We start from the raw sequence: 22,554 nt of genomic DNA, 5'->3' as shown, positions 1-22,554 counted from the left end.
AGTGTCCCCACAATTAAAACTCAGACAATAAGAACTCTGAAGAAAAAAAAAATCAAAATTTCATTGGACCAACAGCAGCTGGAGGCAATATGGCAGGGGAGGTGAGTCTTTACTTTTTAATTAGCTTGAAAGGGACAAGATTCTGGGGTGATCAAAGCAAACTATGCTGTTTCATCTTCACTTCCCCACCACACTCAAACCTCAAATTTTGTCACTCTAAATTGCTTGTGAGTGCTATTTTTAGACATTATTTATTTATTTATTGGCTCTGCTGCCAAGATTGGATTGTGTACAACTTGCAGAGATGCAAAAAAATATGTTTGGAAGATCCTGGGCACTGGCTTTTGTTGCTTGGTTCCCAGTGCCAGTAGGAAGAAAGGGTTCTGTAGCGTATGCATGTAGAGCAGCGCTTCACGTAGTTTGATCCTGGAGTTCAGAACAACTGCACCGGTGCTGAATACTTCTGTAATGCTGCTTCTAATTAGTAAGACTGCAATGCAAAGCTACTTAATGACATAACATCAAAAGATGTACATTTTTAGGGGTATAAAGAGATAATATTTAACTGTTCTGCTTTTGTCTCATACAGTTTTACAGAGAGAATTTTATAGAAACTGGATGCACCTGAAACTACAAAGGTAAATATTCATTGTCTTCATTGAGGTAATCCACTTGTTAAGCCCGACTTCATTAGTTACTTCTGGCTCTCAGAAGCCAACCAAACTGAGTAAGTCCATCAAAGTGTGGCTCACAAGTGTTTAATGTATAGCTTTAACCTCCTGAAGCTTTGCAATATTTGGAGTCCTGGACACAATACTAAGCTTAAAGACATGATGGAGAAGCTTAGGATGACAAAAGAATACTTCTGGGGGGCTCGTGTCTATTCAAAGACAGAGTAATAGCACTGCAGCAAGTTCAAATGACTTTGAGTGAAACTTCCACAGAAAATAAAAGTGAAAAGTCCATCAGGCTTTGCCAAATGAAACGGGGATTGTTAAGGCCAAGATTCAGCTGAAGTCTTTGAACTGGCAGGATGAAAGCTGCCAAAATAAACTCCCATAATAAAGCGGATTGTTAGTATTTGCAACAAAAGTATTAAATATCACCTACAGACCAAACAAACAAGACTTGGAACTGTTTGTGCCCAAAGCAGGAAGTGAAAAGGACAGCTTCTAAAATTTTGTACCGTTGTCATTGGATTCCCAACGACTCAGTGAGGGAAAGAACATAAAAGGGTAAAAAGATGCTGCTTCTTCTTGGAGTTTTAGCAACTTCAAAGGATCTAATGGCCACTAAGAAAAACTGCCAGCTATCCACACACACACCTAATCTCTCTTATCGGGTTTTTCCATCAGCTGACGAGACTTTGATGATAATGATGATGTCTAATGACCACCATTACACTACCTTAATGCAAGCCGGTAGTCATTTCCCACCTTGTAGCTTCAGAGCTTTGTCTTAGGAGTTCAGTTGGTGTGTAAGCACGTGAAGGAAAGCTTGAAATGTGTTGGGAAATGCACAAAAACAGAAAGAAATACAGTATATATTCCTCATTCTCTTCATTCTTTTCATTAAATGCCAATTTTCTATATAGAAGAGAGATTCCTCTTCCTAATGTTCAATGATATATTTTATATGTTTTATTTCTCATTTAAAAAAAGTTTAATCATTTTTATTTTTATTCTGGTAATACTGATTAAGACAATTAACAGCTTATAGATATAAATCACTGTTGACTGTTTATATAATATGATACATAGAAACATGGTCATGCAATATGTGTTAAAATTTAAAAACAGAACAATAGTGTAAATATAAAAACATCAAGGAGATTTAGAGGTGAAACCAAGTAAACTGCATTAACATGGTTACCACTTAATTCAAATTTCAAGCCTTTGTGCCAGGTGAAGCTAACGATCAACCTCGAAGTGTAAAAATATGAATGCACATTTTAATTAGTAATGTTAACTGCTTCATGCTTTAATTTCTGATTTTGAATTAAAGTTCAAAAATAACACAGTGCAGATATGAGCGACTGCATGTCGGTACCCATGTATTGATTTCTGCACACTTGGGAATAAGATCGTTAATGGTTTGGAAAAAGGTCAGTGGGTGGGATCTGGCATTTAATTGCTCCAATAACTATTGATGTGTCATTTCAGTGGCAGAAAGCCTTTTAGTCAGTGGGCTGCTGCAGAAGGTAGTCAGTTTAGTGGAAAAATGGGTTTTGCAAGCAATTAACTTCATTATTACTGCTGCATAACAAACTATAATTATTATGTTGATGGGAAGCCTGCTTTATTTTCTCTCTTTGTCCCCTGTCCAATCTCCCTCTGCCTGAGTCTTAATTCTTATGTCATCTTTTTTTAGTTAAGCTACAGAAATAGAGAGAAGAAGACATTTTTACTACTATTTAATAATACTTTTTTATTTATTTATAATGTTTAGTTATAATGTTCCACTTGTAGATCATCTTATGACACGTGACTCACTTACATTAGCTGATGAGGACCATCATATGCAACTGAAAACTGTAACTGGAGTTCATAATTTGCTGTATAATAAAAACAATGTCAAAGATCAAAAGTTAAACACAAAAACATGAGTATAAAAAAGTGATGCCATGCATGTGACACATGGTTATACATAGGAGACCAGTCAGAGAGAGAAGCAAATCCAGCAGGGACAGGACAAGAAGCAACATTTCTACAACCAAGCCAAAAAGTCATGCACAAAAGAGATCAGTTAGATAATGAGGCAGTACACAAGGAAGAATATGAGAAAGAGCAGGAGGTAAAAGACAAGATGGGCTACATGAAGCAAAACTAGAGGAACAGGAGGATCACAAGATGTAAAAACAATAGGGCAACATAAACATGAGGAAGAAACACAAGGAATCCCGGATGCAAATGAAGCAGGAATATAAAGCTGAAAAAACATACAAGAAAGCATAAGCAAAAAAATATGAGGCCATGATTACGAACTTGAAAACTTGTGCAAAAACAATCTGGCAAGTGGGAGGTGAAAGACAGACTGTATATTTATAGAGTGACTGATTAACTAAAAAACAGGTGATACAAAGCAAATAATCACAAAGGAAGGAAAGACACAAGGTTAAAGTGACAGTGTAAAAAGACAGAGTTAGAAAATAAAACAGGAAATGATGATGTGAGGCAGCTATTCTAACCACTGACCCAGCACCGTCTTGCTTGTGGTCAGTGAGTTGTGAAAGAACAAAGGTCTGAGTAGAGTATAATGTACAATCTCGTGGCGTTCCAATGTGATATCCGCTATAACGGCTTTAAATACTACTTGGCTAAGCAATATGTGATGAGACATGAGTGCCAAATCCTCCCGAGCTGCAGTGAGGAACATTGCTAAATAATTATCATTATCTTCCTGCACTCATTAGAATTTAATCTTAGTCAAAATGGAAATTTAATTTCTAATTTGGAATATAAGCCTGTGGCCGTATCATGCATTGGTTTACATTACTCCTATTTTTTTACTTATCTTGTAGAATTTTATGTCATCCATGCCATGTCACAGTTAACTCATTCACTGCCAGCCATTGGCAGTGAATGAGTTAAACCCATTGACTCATTCACTGCAATTGACGGCTATAGACGTCAATGGCAGTGAATGAGTTAACATGGTGCCTACAACCAGTGAACTAATTATTCCATTTGATTTATAGTTTGTGAAGGAGACTGTTAAAGCGATTAGGGGAAGTTGATCATTTTTTTCTGGAGGAAACAGTTTTTCATTAATTTAGAAAATTTCCTTAATAATGTCAGTGATAGAAGACCAGCATACAAACCCAATCCAAATCTCTTTAAGCAAGCTTGAGATCAGGCACAGGGGAAGCAGTCAATCGGGTAAACTAAGCAGGTGAGGAGCAGACAAGAGGCCAGAAATCCAAAAACAGTCCGAGAAAATGAACATGAAGAATATAAAGCAGCGAGTAGCTTGATCAGAATGAAAAGATGATCCGGTAGTTAACAAGATATAAAAATCAATATTTGCAGCTTAAAATTTGCAGAACGATAAGAAACCAGACTACTTACTCCTCCCATGCAGACTTCAGTTTGTGAGTCGTGCAAGTATATTTCAAAATTCATTTGTATTTTTTCACCTGTCTAGGAAAAACAGTGATCAACTTACAGGGACACTCTTGCTAGCTGCTATTTTAAAAGTTCAGAGCTGTTATTTATTGTCTTAAAAGTATATATATTTGGAAATGTGCATACTGCCCAAGTTAGAAGTTTTATTGAATTTCGGGGCGGTTGTCGAGTTTTGCTGGTGGATGTCAGGAGGCCAGAATGCAGCCTCAGGCATCTGTCGTTTTCTGCATTTACTTTTACTACATTTGTCTGGTTTGTTTTATTTTATTTAACTATTTTGCTGAATTGAATGTTATCATAGTCTTTGAATTTTATTGTACTTTTGTATGTTTTTTTCAGTCATTAAGCTTCTTTTTATCTTACATTTTTTTTTAAATTATATTCCATTTAACTTTACATGTTTCTTTTTTATCATTTTCCCACATTGTGCTATTTTGTTTTGTCAACTTTTATTTACGTGTGTCGCAACTATATGTGTTTGAATTTCCAATCAATTAAAATGGAGCTAATACTGACACCGACAGGTGGTGACACTAGCAGGAGGAATTACAAAATAAAACAGGAAATGACTTGCAAATACAAATAATCAGTATGGTAGTGCTGGGGTTACTTCTCATAAAGACCATCTATTTTCAGATTGAATCCAACATTAGTATCAGCTTCCTCAAGTGCCACCTCACACTTCTACTGTGCGCTACATCGCAGCTTTTCCCCGCAACATCATCTGAAAGTTTCATATTTGCAAATGGGGGGGGGGAAGGCACTGTGCCATCTCATTTCAGCTGCCTCAATATTATTCATTTTCTGGGAGAGAATTTACCGAAGCACGGAGAGAGAGATAGGAGGTCTAATTACTTTAATTATAATGTGCGGCTGTGATCTGCTAAACTGTAAGGTGCACCTTAATCCGCCAGCTAATTACGGGATGCTCTGTGGCAGCGTAAGCAGCGGCGCTGTTAAGATAGGTTTGAGCCGGTGAGTAAACTGCAAAATTTGGTCTTTATTTAATGCAGATTCTGTGATCTGTGGATCAACTTTGTTAGCATTTCACCAAATAAACACCATCTGATTTTAATTGAAGGATCCTGTCGTGACTTGTCTTTCTGGCGCTGGATAAGGGGGAGAAAATATTAAACGCGTGAAGCAGACTCACTGCAGACTGTACATATTTTCTGCTCCTTTTTTTGGGTAAGCTTTTAATGCACATGCTTTTTGTAGCTTGTCAACACTGTTAAATTAAAGAAGAGGCCACTCAGTGCAGTTTTTTCAGATTTTAACATTTGAATCCCTCCATATTTCTATCATACGAATAACACCAGAAAAAGAAAACACATCATGCTCGGGGACAATTCTTCAAAAATATAAAAGAACAGATGCATGGCCTAAAAGTCAACATCAAATACGTCTAAAAGAACGTGTGAAAGTGCCTCTTGCTTCTAAAAGATCGGTGACTGCTCAACAGTCAGTTGAGCTAAAATGTCAAAATGTACTTTAGTCATTTCTGGTTTTAATTAATAACTCGTTGATTTGAACATGATCCAAATTAGCTTAATATTCAGTTTCATTGTAAAGTACCTTTATTTTAAAAACTTGTAGTCTTAAATAATGCATTTGTTCTCATTGTTTTATACACACTTATTTACTCCCCTTGACATCTGTCTCTCTCTCTCTCTGTTCTGCAGGACCAGAGTAGCCAGTGACATTAAATGTTACCATTAAAGGACTGAATAGATGCCATCAATTCCCAAAACCAGCTTTTATTAGCTTAATTTGCAGTGATGCATGACTTAACGCACACATTTTAATTTAACAGAGAATCTGATTTACTGGGAATCATTAGCTGCATTTGGTTTTTAGAGCACCGTGTAATTCACCAAACAGACTCAGCGAGCAGAAAAATCAGCTTTACAATCATTTGAAGACTCTCCATGGGGGAATAGTTTGCGCATCACTTCTTTTGGAATACACACTTAATAAATCCTACTCCTAAAACAGAGTCACTGTTGCTCAGCAATACGCAAATGCATGCCTAAAGTAGCGCCAAACACTGGAGGGATGACATATATTTATCATAGATCTAAATCCAAAGTAAAATTTTGTTGGAAGCCAAGTATTTTTAGCTGGCATGAAAGCCAACTTTCTGCACTCTGACTTGATAATTAACCAGTTACTGTGGCAACTACTGCAAATACAGATGCGGCATAAAAGCGCGTGACAACTAGTGAGAGTTTGTTTATATGCGTTGTTACTGTGTTACAAGAACTAAACAGTACAGACTCATCTAATTGAACAATGAGCACCATCTGGATGCAATTAGTTTACTGTAAGCTCTGAGTGCGTTGTTCTTCTGGTTCTTTAACACAACACAAAGAAGGAGTAATGCAATCTGTTTCTGGTGCATAATACTTTCATTCATCTTAACCTTTTTATGGAAATTCAGGAAAAATGAATACAACAAAAAGTCAGATTGTAGCTCATTTCTTTGGCCTTTAACCCGTGAATACTCAGGCACACAAACATTGAGTAGGGGGGATGCTGGGCTTTCTTTCTCCGCTGGTTGGATGTGATGTGATTTCTATATTATTTGCATAAATAGTTTAGCTCTGACAGACACAGTGACCCCTGCTTGGATCACAGAATTAAAGATTAGAATACCTTCATATTTGGCCAATATGTTAACCTAAGAAGAAACTTTTTGGACTTACTAACAAGTTGTTTAATGAGCTAAGATTTCAAGGTATGGTATGGTTGTGGTTGCACCCTAAAAAAAAAAACATACTAATGCTACAGTCACACTGGGAAAAACAGTGGTTGATGAATTGTTCCCTTCAAAATGGTTCCTTTGAAGACAGAGACCAGGTCTGTGATTAATCACAGTCTGTTACAGTCTTTCAAGCGTCTTTAGTGTTTCAAAAATGCATTGAAACTGTAATAAGACAGAATCATTCTGTTATCAGTTTGCACCGAATGGATTCAAATTGGCAATTATGTAAAATTGGTGATAGTATAACAATTAACTGTTATAAACCACCAAAAATATCAAATCTGTTGCTGACTAAATATGCAGAAATTGACATTAAATAAAAATTCACATTCACCCATCTTCCTACACTCAGAGTCTAACCAGAACCCCCTAGTTTTAAAATTAGAACTCATAAATTCCCCTGCAAATAATGATGATGTTTCTGCAGGACAGCAATTTAACTGTAAAATGACACAGTCCCTCAGAAACCTTCCATTGCAAACATTGGAACCAGTTGAGTTGAGTCCCCTGTTACAAAGACATATGTTCCAAACAATTAGCATTCATTAGTCCAGACTGACTGACTATTTGGATTATTTAGCTGCTTACAATACAAAGGTACTTCTCTTTTTTTGGGCTATTTTTCACTCCTCTACCTTTCCTTTTTTGGTGACAGTCTATTCCCACTTGTTTAAATGTTATCGACAAAGAAGCTATGTCTGGAGTCTGAGAGATTCGTTAGCTTGCTATGTTATCAAAACCACCCCCACACCACCAGTATATATATATATATATATCTCATCCTTGCAATGGGCTCAGCGTCTGCATCCAGATAAAATAATAGGCCATCTCTGTTTCCCACTATATGTTTGCATGCTGTATTATATGGAAAATAAAGCCACTGCACTCAGTGAGACTGAAATAAAGTCAATACCATGAATGCACTTCAATCTCAGAGGTTTAAGGCAAGCCTTACTAACAAAATACAGTGATTTTATGGCCCTTTAGATGTTTTTATTTTAAAACAAGAAGGAAAAGAGCAGCTTGATTTTAAAACAACAACAACAACAACAACAACAACAACAATTCATTCAACACAAGGCGTGAGATTTATTTTTGCATTTTAGCATGAGTAAGCTCATGCTAAAACGAAAAGCAAATTAAGACCCTGCTGAGACATTGCTATAAATCAGCCAAAAAGACACCTTATGAGCATCACAGTACGGTATTGTGCACTGTCTTAAGCTACCCCTCAATTCTGTGTTTTGCTAAAATAATCGTAAATGTGGAGCAATTCATTGACATGTGTCCAAGCATTCATGAAAATACACTAAATAAAGCAAAAACAGAGTTCGAACAAACTCAGTATTTGGTGACCACCTTGATTCTTCAACATTAAATTCAAATCTTCAAATCTTGTCGCGTTCATTGTCAAAATGATCCACGCTGCTTCAATCAGTCATGGACTGACCCACTCCATGACTGGTAGTGTTTCATTGTTTGTTTTTCTTTCCAGATATGCTTTGGCTGCATTGCCAGTGCACTTGGGAATAATAATAATAATAATAATAATAATAATCAGCCCCAAACTATTGCAGAGCTTGCATTGAAAAAGCAGCCAATATCCAAAGAAAATCTCTGAAAGACCTTCAAAAAGCTAGACAGCTGTTGCTCAAGACAACTTCAAAAAATGACAAGGAAGTCTGACTTTCTGGAAGCAATATATAAAGAAATTAAGGATAGCTCAAGACTTTTGCACAGTTCTCTATACCAATTCAGACCGATTAAAAAGACACAGAAGCATAGTGTAGATGAACTGAGTGGGAGCCAAAAGAAGAACAAAAGCATTCAGAGAATGCAACTCCACCAGAAAGACAAGGGCTATACTAAAACTTGATAATTTTCAGTCAGTAATATTTTATAGATTATTTGTGGTTATTTCACCCTAATGACATTAGTAATACTGAAATCCCTAATAATGACATGAACATTGGGCTAACAATGAATCAAATGCTTAGCCAACCTAGGTCTTTACGTCCAACAAGGCCTGGTGTATTGTTCTGAAGTTTGAAGACGAACCTTAAAAAAAATTGTGAGTGAAAGAGGCTTTTACTGATTTTCACATTTGTTGTGACTTTGACCACGACACGATTTTCACCTAAATTAAATCAGATCGAGCTGTTATTGCTATCTACCATCATACAAAATGTGAAAATGATATAATATAAATGATATACATACTCGCTCACTTCAGAGGGAGAACAAAGGTGCGTTTTTAGTCTTCAGATCTCAGTAAAAGATTTGGGAAGCAGCCTGGGTGGCCCCATGTGTGTGTGTATGTGTGTGTGCATGTGTGTGTATTTGTTATAGAGCCCTGAGTTGATTACAGCCTATGCTCCACTCCTTTCATCTGTCCACAGGTCCTGGCAGTGTCAGGCTTTGACAACAGCTCTCTGCCCAGGTTTTATTTCTGAGGGGCTTCAATTCTCTCTTGTTCATTCTCACAAGTTTACAGTAGCTGGAAAAGCAATCAGCCTTATTTCTAATGTCTTCATTCACCCTTTGCTGTCACTGTAAGAGCCGAGGCAGCACCTGAAGAAAAGCTCTAGATGCACCAAGCCTGGTTTTCCACTAATTACCACATCTCTCCATTCACACCATTCAAAGGAAGTCCCTAAACAGAGCTGTACTGCTGCACACAGAAACAGCAATTTTCCTTTGAATGTAGTGGTCCTGACCAAACTGTAACTACAATCCCTTTGTAATCGTAAAGCAGTATGGTGATAGAAAGTAGAGATGTGGAGGCTGACAAAGAGGAGTGAGTAATGCTGTGAGCTGTCACAGACCTGTGACTATGTCTGCCTTTTTAAACCTGACTCTGTTGTTTTCTTTATTTTAGCCATTCTTTAACCTTATTTTAGCTCATAAAACTCAAAACTTTTCACTCTTCTTAAACATTTTGTAGCTGCCATGCTGCAGAAACAGTAGTGCAAATATATACAAGAATATGGTAAAATGTCAGGTAAAATTGCAGTCATCCAAAAAACAACAGCTCTTCCCTGATGACAGATTTGCAAAGCTACTATCAGTATTTCTTTATTTCTACGTCCCTTTGCTGTTGTTGTCACTGGACTCCAAAGCAATTGAGATATTGCTCAAACCCACTGCTGCTGTAATCTGGCTGCAGTGGTCCAAAGAATCAAATCTGACAAACTGTAAGTTATTTGAAAGCTAAAAGCCTCACCTTAACAGCAAAACTGCTTTTTTCTATCTTTTTCATCATCTACAGGGAAACACACTGTGAACGTTTGACAAACAAAACATTCGTAAGTTTTTAGTTTTTAAATGAGAGTTATCACTTAAGATTTTATGCCTCTGCCAGCCAGCGTAGCTCAAATTTAAATTGCTCCAAACTAATGTAACATATATAGTGAAGACAATGAAAGAATTTTATACGTAATCAACTTGGCAGCTGACCAGATGTCAAGAACGATAACAATCTCTCCTTGTGTTTGTGAGTCAAGGCACTGACTAAAAGTCAGTGAATTTATGTGATGACAAGGCCTTCGTCATCAGTCAATCCCTCCACAATTCATGAGAATCATTATTCAATCCACATTATTTTTCATATTTTCATTAAACTTGCATAAGTTTATCACCTAATGGGTCTTGCCCGACACTGCGTTCAAGAAAAGCTCATATTTGTCATTTTACACGGGGCTTTTCCCTTTTTTCAAGAACTGCTTCTCCTCAGATTTTAGTAAAGTAAGGTTAACTTGTCTTGGATATGATTTCTAACTTTCTTTCTGTATTTTACATGTTACAATAACCTGTACAGTTTGATGGCTCATGAGCCAGTTGAGCTACTAAGTCACTAATGTTCTTGTAGATAATTATAATTAAATTTATAAATTATAAATAAAATGTAAAGGTTAAAAGCAAACAATCATTTTTATCATCATATGTCACTTCCAAAATGCAACAGTGGCATGACTTTGATGCAGTGTATGCAATAACACTTCAGAATAGATCAGATATTTTGATCAATTACCTCTGAGAAATCATGAAAGTAGTTTGTTGTCTATAATTTAAAAGTTAATGTGTATGTTATATATATATATATGTGGGTTATATAATTTATATACTCACAAACTTGTGGCATGTTTTCATCTCTATGAAGCTTCTTAAATTGCTTACCATCAGCATAACTGTCATTAAGACAGAAAAAACACCTCCACATGTAGAAACAGCATCAAACAGATGAACCACAAAGCTGATGGCCTGCAGCCAAAAACACACCAGCTTGGGCAACTTGATTATTCCTGTTCTTATTTTCCATCCCGTTATCCGTCTATCTGCTGTGCTGGCTCCCTCCCATCTCGTGCTTTTCCCGATAAAACAGGCTGGATTGACACAGAGCTCACTTCAAACTTGAAAACTAAAAGGCTGCTCTGGTTAACAAACCGTCTAAGACATTTTAAATTGATGTTAATGAATTGTAATAGCAACAAAAATCACCCCGTGCATTGGATGACCAAAACGGGAGCAGACAAGCATGAGCCAGCAGTATACGGTGGCACAGCAGGTTAGCTGACAGCCTTTATCAGGGCTGATTAATGCATGGGGAACAGGGATGAATGGGGACACTAACATTCTCATGAATTTACTGTTTCTCTTTTGAGCTCATATCAAACTCCTTCCCTCCTCATCCTGCTTCTGCCTCCGAAAAAGGCGCAGAATGGGATGGGTGGGAACAGAGGATTAAATAAATGCAGAGAGTTTATCATTTATCCCTCCATCCATCCACTCCTCTCTCCCCGCTGTTACCCACAGGCTCTGAGGAAAACACGTTGATCTGATTATGTTTGTGAACGTGTGTGTGTTTCAGGAGGACATGTGTGTATTTGAATCCCAGACTACACACTCCTATGCTGAGGTGTAGTGAAAGCTTAAATAACACACAAAGGCAGCGTGTCGGACTGTTGAAATTAGTTTTTTTTATGTGCACTGAGGATTTGATGAAGGCTGTTAAAGGAATGAAGGAATGGTTAATCATTTCTCCCACAAAATGTGGGCGACTGCTTTGTGACATAGATGCATGGACATCAACTCAGACTGTTTGTCCTGCTGTCAGTAATCTCCTAGCAGACATGCACGATGTCACAGAAAAATAACCAGCAGCACACAACACTCAATACAAGACAATTCAAAAGTACTGCTGTATTCAAAATATATATTAAACTGGGCTTTTGCAAATTAAGTGCAGGCATTTTTTGTCCAAGTGACCAAGCGGGGTAATTTCTATGTGATGTTGTGATAATTTTTCTCATAAAAATGTATCCGAAATCTGTTAAATGTGTGTTACCAGGCCAGTGGGTGACCCCTGGCAGCCTCCGGTCATTAGCAGATTGCTGTGGTTGCCTGTAGTTTGCATGGAAGACACCAACTTCAGTGAAGTGGTAGCGGCAATCATTGACACGGGCAGAGAGTTGCCAAATGTATCACGGCAACAAACATGTTTTGCAAATGTTCATCCCCTATTGAAAATCATAATTAATGAAATTATAATATTTTACAAAATCTGTCATAATTACAGAAAACAGTATAGGTGATCAATACTTATACTACTGTACAAAATGTAATGTGGTCAAAAACGACCGGATTTGGTCAGTTTAGTGGCTAAAACAGCACAATCCTCAGTTTCAGTTTCAGTTGTGGGATTTTATGTTTCTTGTCAGTCTTTTCATATTTAGTCTCAGATGTTTTGCTGCAAAAAAACACCCCGTTTCAAGTCCTCTGTGTGGTTTAATCACTAAGGTAAAAACCGGGGAGGAGGAGGACGGAAGAGACGAAGAGGCAGGATTAATCTAGTGGCAACAAGCAGCTTCGATATTGTGTTCAGCGTGTGAGTGTGTGTGCGTATGTGTGTGTGTTTCTTGATCTCATAAAATGTCCATGTGAGAGCAAAGAGCCAAATAAATATAGAAAGAGAATGAACAGAAGGATTTTAGCTGGCGCTCTTCTGTTTATGTCACAGGTTGAACCTCTCAAAACGCGTGTGTGTGTGTGTGTGTGTGTGTGTCTGTGTGTGTGTGCGTGCGTGCGTGTGTCTGTGTCAATGAACCATCTTGCATATGCACTGGTCTCTGAGAAAATGAGAGTCAGGCCCACTTTCGCTTCATTTACGCCTTCTTGACCACCGCTGACCTCCATCAGCCATCACATCAAAGATCTCTTCATGCACTAAGAAGCATGAAGTGATGGCCTATGTAGGTACAGTACTTTTCCCAGAGACATTATAGGAGAGAGACACAGCATTCAAAGGTAGACTTTGCTACTCCTATCCTTCATGTTCTGTTGGCTGAGCACCTTGACTGGATTTTCAATCAGAATCCAAGCTGCACAAAAGCAGATGGACGGTCTTACTGGTCTCTGTACAACTCTGAGAACTTGCCAAGAAGCCAAGATGCCATGCAGCACTGCTTATCCAGCCTGAAGATCAACATCAGGGATTTATAAGAGGATTTCGGGCTTTCCAGACCAGATTCTTTGTTAACTTTTGTTAAATTCTTACAAAGAAAAGGGTGTTTCTCTTTAAGAGCATGCTGTCATGTTATTACAGTTTATTAACAGGGATTGTATGTCTTATGAAGAGTTAGATGTAAGATTTTTAAAGACTTTTTTTAAAGCCACTCAGAATTCAATTTAAGACTAACTTAACACCAACCAAAATGAATAAAGAAAATATATCTATTCAACAACAGGAAATCGACAATGCTCTGCTGGCTTAATAACTACAGATATCCAGCTGCACATCTGCATCTGTTGGTACGCTGCACAGCAGTGGAGCAGACAGTGGTGCGGAGGACTGTTGCTTCACAGCAAGAAGGTCTGGGCTGAGTTGTTTCTGTGGGGTTTCTGTTCTGTTCTCCCTTTGTCTCGCTGGGTACTCTGGTTTTCTTCTAAAGTCATGGTGATTTTAAACTGACCATAGGTCTGAATTGTTGTCTGTGTCACTCTGTTTTAGCCCTGTGACCCGGTGACGAGTCCAGGGTGCACCGCCCCTCTGGCCTAAGACATTTGAACTGGAAAAGTGGGATAAAATGGATAGATCTCTTTGGTCCTCTCCCGAATACTTACTGTAAAAACATTTAATTTCTGCATGTTTTTTCTGGACAATAAGACATTATGAATGCAAGACAAGACATTATGAATGCTACTAATTACTACTTTTGTGTTATTTGATCAACGGCAGGAGTAACACAACTTGAAGCAAAACCATTAATACTTCTGTAGAGGCAGCTGGATGTCAGACCAATCAGTAAACAGTGGGGCTTGCTTTAGATGATGACAATAAGAAGCAGTGCAAGTTTTTGTTTTTTTTTATTTAGTTTTTTTGTTTGTTTGCTTTAACTTAATCTGAGTGCTGTGTTTGGTTTGCAGCCCTGACTCATTAAAGGCTGAGCCAGATGCTAACAAAGTAAATTTGGTCTACATTCACTGATGATGTCTCTAAGCCAAATAAATGCCAATTTAACCTTACCAGACCGCGGTGAATAAAAGGATATTTGTGAAGCTGTCTGCCTGCAGGGTAATAGAAAGTAACATGCACTGAAATTAAATGACAGGCAAATGAAAAGAAAAAGAAGCAACAAGCAATTGGCATCAACAATAAAGAACAAAAAAAAAACCCTAACTAAACCTACGCTCCCTGCATAAAGCCTGTTTATCTTTAAAGATAAGCTTTTGTGTGCCATCCAGATAAAACTGTCATCACAATATGCAGTATTGTTAATAATAAGCTAATAAGCTGTGAAAAGTTGACAACATAAATGATTAACTGACAGCAAGCGGGACATGGTTACATAATCTACATCAGCATTCAACACCAGGACATAAAACGTGCCAGATATCTGTCAATATGAGGTTTATGGATTGAGACGTATTAATTCTAGGGTTGGGCCTTTGAACAATGCGTGAAAGACATTATGATTCGCAAATGATGGATTTATTATTTTATTGTATTGATGTAATGCACTGAATCACTGTATCTATAGCTTAGTCTATAGTCTGTGGTAGAGCAGGGCGATATGGCCAAAAATATTTATCACGATATATATTTGAAAATTTGCGATATAATTGATGCGAGACAAAATACAACTCCACAACATTACTAGCGCAAAAAGACAACCTTCCATTTATTTTCACTTAAACAAGAAGCTGGTTTTTATGTACATTAAAGCTTTATAAAAATGTAACAGTGCAAATGCAAATTCCTTGCTGAAAGTTTAACCAAAAGGCATTTCCAGTAGAAATGGGCTGACATATCCTGAGCATAACCATGTATAATATCCACTGAAGTTAAAAAGAGGTGCTTTGCAACATTAAACTGCAGTGTGCAGTACGCATTTTTCGGACCATAAGGTGCACGGGATTATAAGGCACATTAAGCGAAACAAAGCAGTCAGAAAAATCAAACTTTATTAAACTCATTCTTCTTGCTTCCTCCACTTCTGTACCATTGATTCATTAATGTTGAATTCTCTGGCAGCTGCTCTATTCCCATGTTGTTGCAGTATATTAATGACTAACCTCGTATTGTGGATGGATTATCTCAGTTGTTCTCCTGACTGAAGTTTGGTCCGTTTACAGCATCCTGCCATGCGATTGCATTTGTCTCTAACCATGAAGAACCTTCACGTTAACTTTTATAAGTGGAAAAGTGTTAGTGTTTGTCCTCCAGCTTCACTGTTTATGTTATGCTAACATAGCTGTGTCGTTAGCGATCACGTAGCACATCATTATATACCAGCTAGCCCAACTTCAGTAACCCTACAAACGTCAATGCTGTTTAGTTTCCTGTCTTCATTTATGTTGGAAGTGATAGCAGAGCTGTACGTTTGAATTTTTTTCAGAAATCTCTCCGTCAGAACATGCTATATCATGCTTAGGTAACTAGCGAAACTAGCGAGCTAACTTCCGCTAGCTTCCTGCTAACTTCTAACTCCGTTAAATGTAATAACTTTTGTTTTCATGGATGCCTGGAAGTTAAACTTTATAGTTACACCTGGTAAAGCAGCAATGCTGATCGTTTTATTAAAGATGAAAGAATTTAGACAGTTTTTAACTCTAAGTGATGCTGCAGTGTTGTTTGACCTGAAGCATATGGAGTTTAGGACCCAGATTACTCCCAGATTTAAGAGCATCTTAGTCCGACAAATACGACAATAACGACGGCCGCTTGCATGTTCTGCAAAAAAATGTGCTTTGTCGTGTATCTGACGGACAAACACCAAACCAGTTCCACATCACTGAAGTTGCACCATTTTTACAAACCAATTCTGGTTCATCTGTTTCACTCAACAATCGGCCATGTGCGTATGAAAACAAAGGCACTGCGCATGCGCGTTTTACTCCCATTCTATCGCGATATTTCATTTTCCTATCGTTGCCTAACATTATACCGGTATTACCGTGAACGGTATAATATGGCCCAGCCCTAGTCTGTGGCTCATATTTTAAATCCAGCCCTCACAGGGCAACTGATTTTGGTTTCCACTGACTGTTTTTAATGTATGTCAGTAAAGATTTTTAAGTTGACTATTCGTTGACTGTATCTTGGCATCACATTAATGACGCGCAAATACCTACATACAGATGTATTGACAAAAGAGCCGTAAAACACAATGCCTCTGGCCATGGTTATTTCCCAGCCTGGAAGCATGGACATAATTACTTATAGCCGTAGGTGATATTTGTGAATGTGGCAGGTAAAAGATGTGGTCAGCATGTCTAAACCTTTTTGCACTTTGCAAACAAAAAGAGGTGCTCACTACATAACTAAAGTAAGGTTGAAAATTCCCAACAGACTCCGAAGAAAAAAGAATATCTAGCTAGATCTGGATTAGTTTCCTATACCTCCTCGACGATGTCTCACAGGTTTTGTTATTTAAATATTATAGCAAGTGTTTGTAAAAAGAATGCAAAATGCCCATCTCTGACTTTAAGTAGCCTTTCAGAAACTCCAGGATTCAGATCCAGATCCTAAAATAATCCCTACTAAGTTGACCCAAGCTGACCTTGGGCAATTTGTCACGGAAATCCATCCACAACCACCCTGACACAAGTACAGGAAAGCAACGGGCTGGAAACAAACACACCAGCTGAACAAACTCCACTGAGAGAGAATTTTGAATCTCTTACTTGCTACTGTCCTGACCTTGTTCTCCTTGACACGAGTTGACTTTCACAGTATTTTTAAAGCTTTTAGACAAATAACTCACACACACTACTTTTAGAATTCCAAATGTGCCTTTAACTACTTCTATTTTTAGCAGAAAAGAAGTATATAAGCATTAGTAAAAAATAACATGTATATTAACTTTACATGGTCCAGTGAAACCCTCAACATTGCACGCTTCTCTGTATGTGGAGTCAGAAAACTACCTACAGCATAATTATATAAGAAATAAAATGTATGTTTCAGTACTGTTTTATTAGCCCCTATATTATGATGCCAAGCAGAAGGAATGTGAAGTGTTGGTAAGAATAAATAAAGAATAAATAAACTCCGTCAAAGCGGTTCACTTTACTGGTCTCATTGCTCTGCTGTGCCAATCATTAGACAAGAAAAGAAAATCATACTGTTGCTGGGATCAGTGAAACACCCACCTGTTTCACACCTGTTTGGAATAACTAACTCTCAGATTACGCGCTGGGCGAAAGGTCTTAAACTGGACCTCAGGAGTGGAAATATTACAGTATGTGTGTGATTAGTGACATAAAACACATTGCATTGCATTTTTAGACACATTTTTTTAATCTACTTATAGCTTTAAGACAACGAGACGGCCTACCTGAAGGAGATTAGGAATCTGGAGAACTGGTGCCAGAGGAACAACCTCCTTCTAAACGTCAGTAAGACAAAGGAGCTGATAGTGGACTTCAGCACTAAGCAGGAGAGGAACTACCAGACCCCCGTCATCAACGAGTGCCCAGTGGAGAGAGTGGACAGCTTCAAATACCTCGGAGTTCACATCACGCAGGACCTGTCATGGTCCTGTCACATCAACACCGTGGTGAAAAAGGCCCGACAGCGTCTCTACCACCTCAGACGCTTGAGAGACTTCCAACTGCCCTCCAAGGTGCTCAGGAACTTTTACTCGTGCACCATAGAGAGCATCCTGGCGGGAAACATCTTAACCTGGTTCGGGAACAGCACCATGCAGGACAGACGAGCTCTACAGAGGGTTGTGCGGTCAGCTGAGCGCACCATCCGCTCCGAGCTCCCTGACCTGCACTCAATCTACAGCAGGCGGTGCTGGACCAAGGCCAGGAAGATCGTGAAGGACCTCAGCCATCCCAACAACAGACTGTTCTCTCTGTTGAGGTCAGGAAAGCGATTCCGCTCCCTGAAGACCAACACAGAGAGACTGAGGAGGAGCTTCTTCCCGCAGGCGATACGGTCTCTCAATCACACCACCACACAGTACTGACCCACACATACAGTTCTTACACACACACTGGACTTTCTGGACTTTGGTTTTGCACAACACTGGTCACTATATTCTTCATTTCCGGTTAATACTTGTACAGCTGCTGTTATTGTGTATATATTTATTTATATTTAGATTTCTTCATACATTCTTATATAGTTCTATATTGTGTATTGTGTATTTTGTTGTACAGTTATTTTATTTTCAACTTTAATTTATATATTTATCTTTATCTTATTCTTCCCAGTTAAATTTACCCTTCATTCTAATTTGTGTTGTACAGTTATTTCATTTTTAACCTTAATTTATATTCTATTCCTTCCTAGTTAAATTTACCCTTTTTAATTTTTCATATTTATTTCCTATCTTATTCATAGCCTTTTCCTTTTTTTGTTTTCTTTAGGTCACGAGCAGTTGTCCAAGCATTTCACTACATATCGTACTGTGTATGACTGTGTACGTGACAAATAAAATTTGAATTTGAATTTAAGCTAGAGTAGTAGTAAGGAGAGGTATCAGGGCCAAACTACACATTCAAAAAAACCAATGACATTATTATCTTGACTGAAAAAGACCGTAGATACTCAGAATTTCTTTTTGAGGCTCAGCAATGAGCTGCCTACTCATTGCTCACACACCGGCAGAAATATGGATCTTATTTTTTAAACTGCTGCCCTTCAACAAGTAAAGGATAAATAGAAAAAATAAATAAAAATACTTTTAAGGATCCACAAAGCACATATTTGACGCAGGCAGTATTTAACTTTTATTTTTTTATTTTTTTAAATGTGCTTACCTATGCTACTTCTCGCTGCAGATAATAACCTGAGCACTGTGGGAGCCTCTAAATACAAAACTGAATCCAAACAGGGTGCTGAGACAAGATCAATGTAATAGTTTTCTAGAAAATAATCAGATGACTGTTCAGATAATTGATAATAAAAAACTGAATGCATGCTTTTGAATGCTGCAATTTTATTATTTGCATTAAATGTGAATCTAAGTGGGGAAAAAAGAAGAAAAACATGGTCAATGCATTTTAATGACCGTCAGTATAAAAATATGTAAGATTTGTGAGATGTAAAGATTCTCAATTGTCATAAAACAGCTCATTTATGAACACCTATTGTCCCTTGGAAGGTCACACAAAACTGTTAAATATGCAAGTGTCAAGAGTCAAGAAATGCACAATAAGTTAAATGCAGAGTTAAAACTGATAACAGATCTGGTTTGGCATAATTTAAATAATGTTCAGGGAAAACAGTGGGATATGTAGAGTGTTCCTTCATTAAAGCCGGTAAGCTAATCCAACACAGTACATACGGCGCATGCACAGTGATTAAACAGAGGTAATGTGAGCCCTTTTGCACGATTTAAAGCCTTTTACTGAGACACATTGTCACGCTGAGTGCTGCTGACAGCTGGTCTGCTGCTTGGCAGCCAATCTAGTTTGTAGATGCCCAGTTTACCGCTGAAATATTGATCCTAAGCAGACAGGTGAGTGTTACTGTGTCTGAGGCGACTGTAGGTCCCGGCTAAAAATACGTTGTGACTAAGGTGTCCTGGTGGCTCAGTTGGCACATGAGCTTTTGAAAAAATAGTTTTAGTCTTTCTGGCTCTTTAAGCAGCCCAGCGGGAGAGGTGCCACAGTCTATTTGAAAGGAAAAAAATGTCACTACTGCAAAGCCTGAACTCCCACACATAATTATAAGTTAATAATTATCAGTCCAAATAAACCATCTGTGTTAGTGACAAAATTGTTTAATTAGTTTATTTATTATTTCCTGGCTTCCCATGTCCTTCAAATTCAGAAAATGATATTGAAACATCACTAGAAATGTATGGATTGTCTTTTTTTTTTTTTTTAGAGGATAAAGCAGATATTTTAGGTTTTTAGTTAAATTATCTCAATAACTATTGCATGGATTTTAATTAAATCTGGGAGAAAAACACAAAACCCACACAAACCATTAATTCAGCATGATAACAATCACAAGAATTTGTCTCTGGTGGGTTAGATTTTTCACCTGTGAAATATCTTTCACTGACATTTTATCTCAGTAACGGATCATTCTGGATGGTAAGTAATGTAGTTGGGTATTCTTGTAAACCACCGTCATGTGCTGCAGTGTTGTGCTTGAATGAGCTAAAAAGAATATGCTCACTGAACACAGTGAATGGAGTGAATGCGAGAATGTAGCTAGGGTGCTGTAAAGTGCTCACTGCGTGAGAGCCACTGTAAACAACAACACAGCTTGTTGGCATGGTTAAGGAAGAATTAGAAGATACAGCTAACAGTAGCATCTCTGAGGCCAGTTCACATTTTAAAAAATAAATGGATTCAGACATTTTATGCAAAACTCTGCAAGTTGGGTTTGAACAAAAAGGTCAGATTAGCCAAATCTGGAACTTAACTTCCAGCTTTCGTCCAGTCTTGGGAAATATCAACGAGGGATTGATGGTGAGAAGAAATCCTAACTACAGAGGCAAAACAATGAATTCCCACCAGGCTCCATCACCTTCATAAACAGATCTGTTTTGAGATGGCCTTTTCAGTGCTATGTCACTGCTGAAACGGTAAAAATCTGCATTCTTTTGTTGGTTTGATTGCACAGTAGAACTGTGGTAACAATGACTGGGACTGTGTGGAAATGTAAGTCAGCTCAACTCAAATTTATTTATATAGCAACCAAAGTGCTGTAAAACAGTTACAATAGATTAAAACTAATTAAAAAATGGAATAAATAAGAAATAAGTGAAATACATGTTAGTAGGTACAGAGTTGGCTGCAAAAGGCAATGGAGATATTATGGTTTTAAACGACTCAATGGCGGGAGCAGATTTGACTGTGAGTGGACTGCTGCTCCACAATCAGGGGCAAACACAGAACACCTGCTCTGCTCTGAGTTTAAATCTAGAGTGGGGGACAGTCTGAAGCACTCGATCAAGAGGCAAACCATGAAGGTTTCAAGATCATCCTGTTTGTAGACAAACAGGATGATCTTGAAATCTATTCTAAACCTTATTGGCAACTGATGGATGGAAGCTAAAACAGGTTTATTTAGATCTCTTTTTCTGTGGGGAGTCTAGCACCAGCATTTTTTTTTTCCAACATTATGTTTATTAAAGTTTTACATATATACATATATAAAGTACATACACAAACAAATTTACACAATAAACGAAACACAAGGTACATTCAATGAAAGCACTTGAGTCCATGAGACCTCTGACAGATTTTAAAGAATAATTTTCAGATTGCAGCATATGGTTGTGGTCCTGTACAGGGAATAGATAGGCTGTCCCTGTCTCACACAGTAAACCAGATAGATCTTTATTCCCAATATACTGGATGTAGCGCCCCCAAATTTTCTGGAAAATTTCTTGTTTATCTTTTAGAGTATATGTAATTTTCTCTAATGGTAAACATAAAGACAATTCTTTGAACCAATGTGAAATACTTTGTTTGCCAAGACTCCCCCACGTTAGAGCTATCACTCTCTTTGCTTGTAGTATTCCCATGTTTATGAAGATTTTTTCAAAATGATCTATGTTACACCCTACAGGATATAATCCCAGTAGGAAAAGTTTGGGATCCATCACAAGTTTAATTGACAAAATCTCCTTTATCATTGCTCCAACCTCTTCCCAAAACTCCTTTATTTTTGGACATGACCATAAACAGTGGAGCAATGTGCCCTTATCTTCTTCACATCTATTACAGATATCAGGAATCTGCATATTAAATTTGTTAAGTTTTTCTGGTGTTATGTACACTCATCAACCAATTAAACTGTAGCAATTTTAGACGTGTGTTCCCTGTCTGTGTTTGGGCTAGCTTACATGCTCTACTCCATTGTTCCACTGTCAAGTCCTCCTGTAAGTCATACCTCCAAGCTTCAAGCTTAGCAGCAGATGAATCAGGAGAGGATGTCATCATCAAGTTATATAATTCAGATATCATCCCTCTACCACTGGGGTTTTTGGTTAGGATTTTCTCTAATGTGGACAGCGGGGGAATATGTGTAAAATCATTATGATAAGACCTGATAAAACTCCTAAACTGTAGGTATTTGAAAAAGTGCTTTCGGGGAATATTAAATTTAGAGATTAGTTGTTCAAAACGTAAAAGTCTTCCATCACCCCCGAAAGCATCCTTCACCAGTCCCAGCCCCGAGTCTGCCCACATTTT

General features: G+C 37.8%; 1 protein-coding gene across 4 annotated transcripts in view; it reads right to left on the bottom strand.

Annotated features, from left to right (window-relative positions):
* The window catches only part of fam184ab (family with sequence similarity 184 member Ab), a 220,904-nt gene that overhangs the window by 142,184 nt on the left and 56,166 nt on the right, over window positions 1–22,554 (bottom strand). Inside the window, exon 1 of one of the 4 annotated variants that reach the window (XM_080882222.1) lies at window positions 17,724–17,855. The exons of the other annotated variants lie outside the window; for them this stretch is intronic. The gene's annotated coding sequence lies outside the window, so the exon portion shown is untranslated. Of the gene's footprint in view, window positions 1–17,723; window positions 17,856–22,554 lie in introns of those variants that run through there. 4 annotated transcript variants of the gene reach the window in all.

Source organism: Rhamphochromis sp. 'chilingali' (genome assembly GCF_963969265.1).
Source record: "Rhamphochromis sp. 'chilingali' genome assembly, chromosome: 5".
In the NCBI taxonomy this organism is placed as follows: Eukaryota; Metazoa; Chordata; class Actinopteri; order Cichliformes; family Cichlidae; genus Rhamphochromis; species Rhamphochromis sp. 'chilingali'.
The sequence above is the reverse complement of the archived record's forward strand: the minus strand, read 5'-3'. Positions and strand labels throughout refer to the sequence as shown.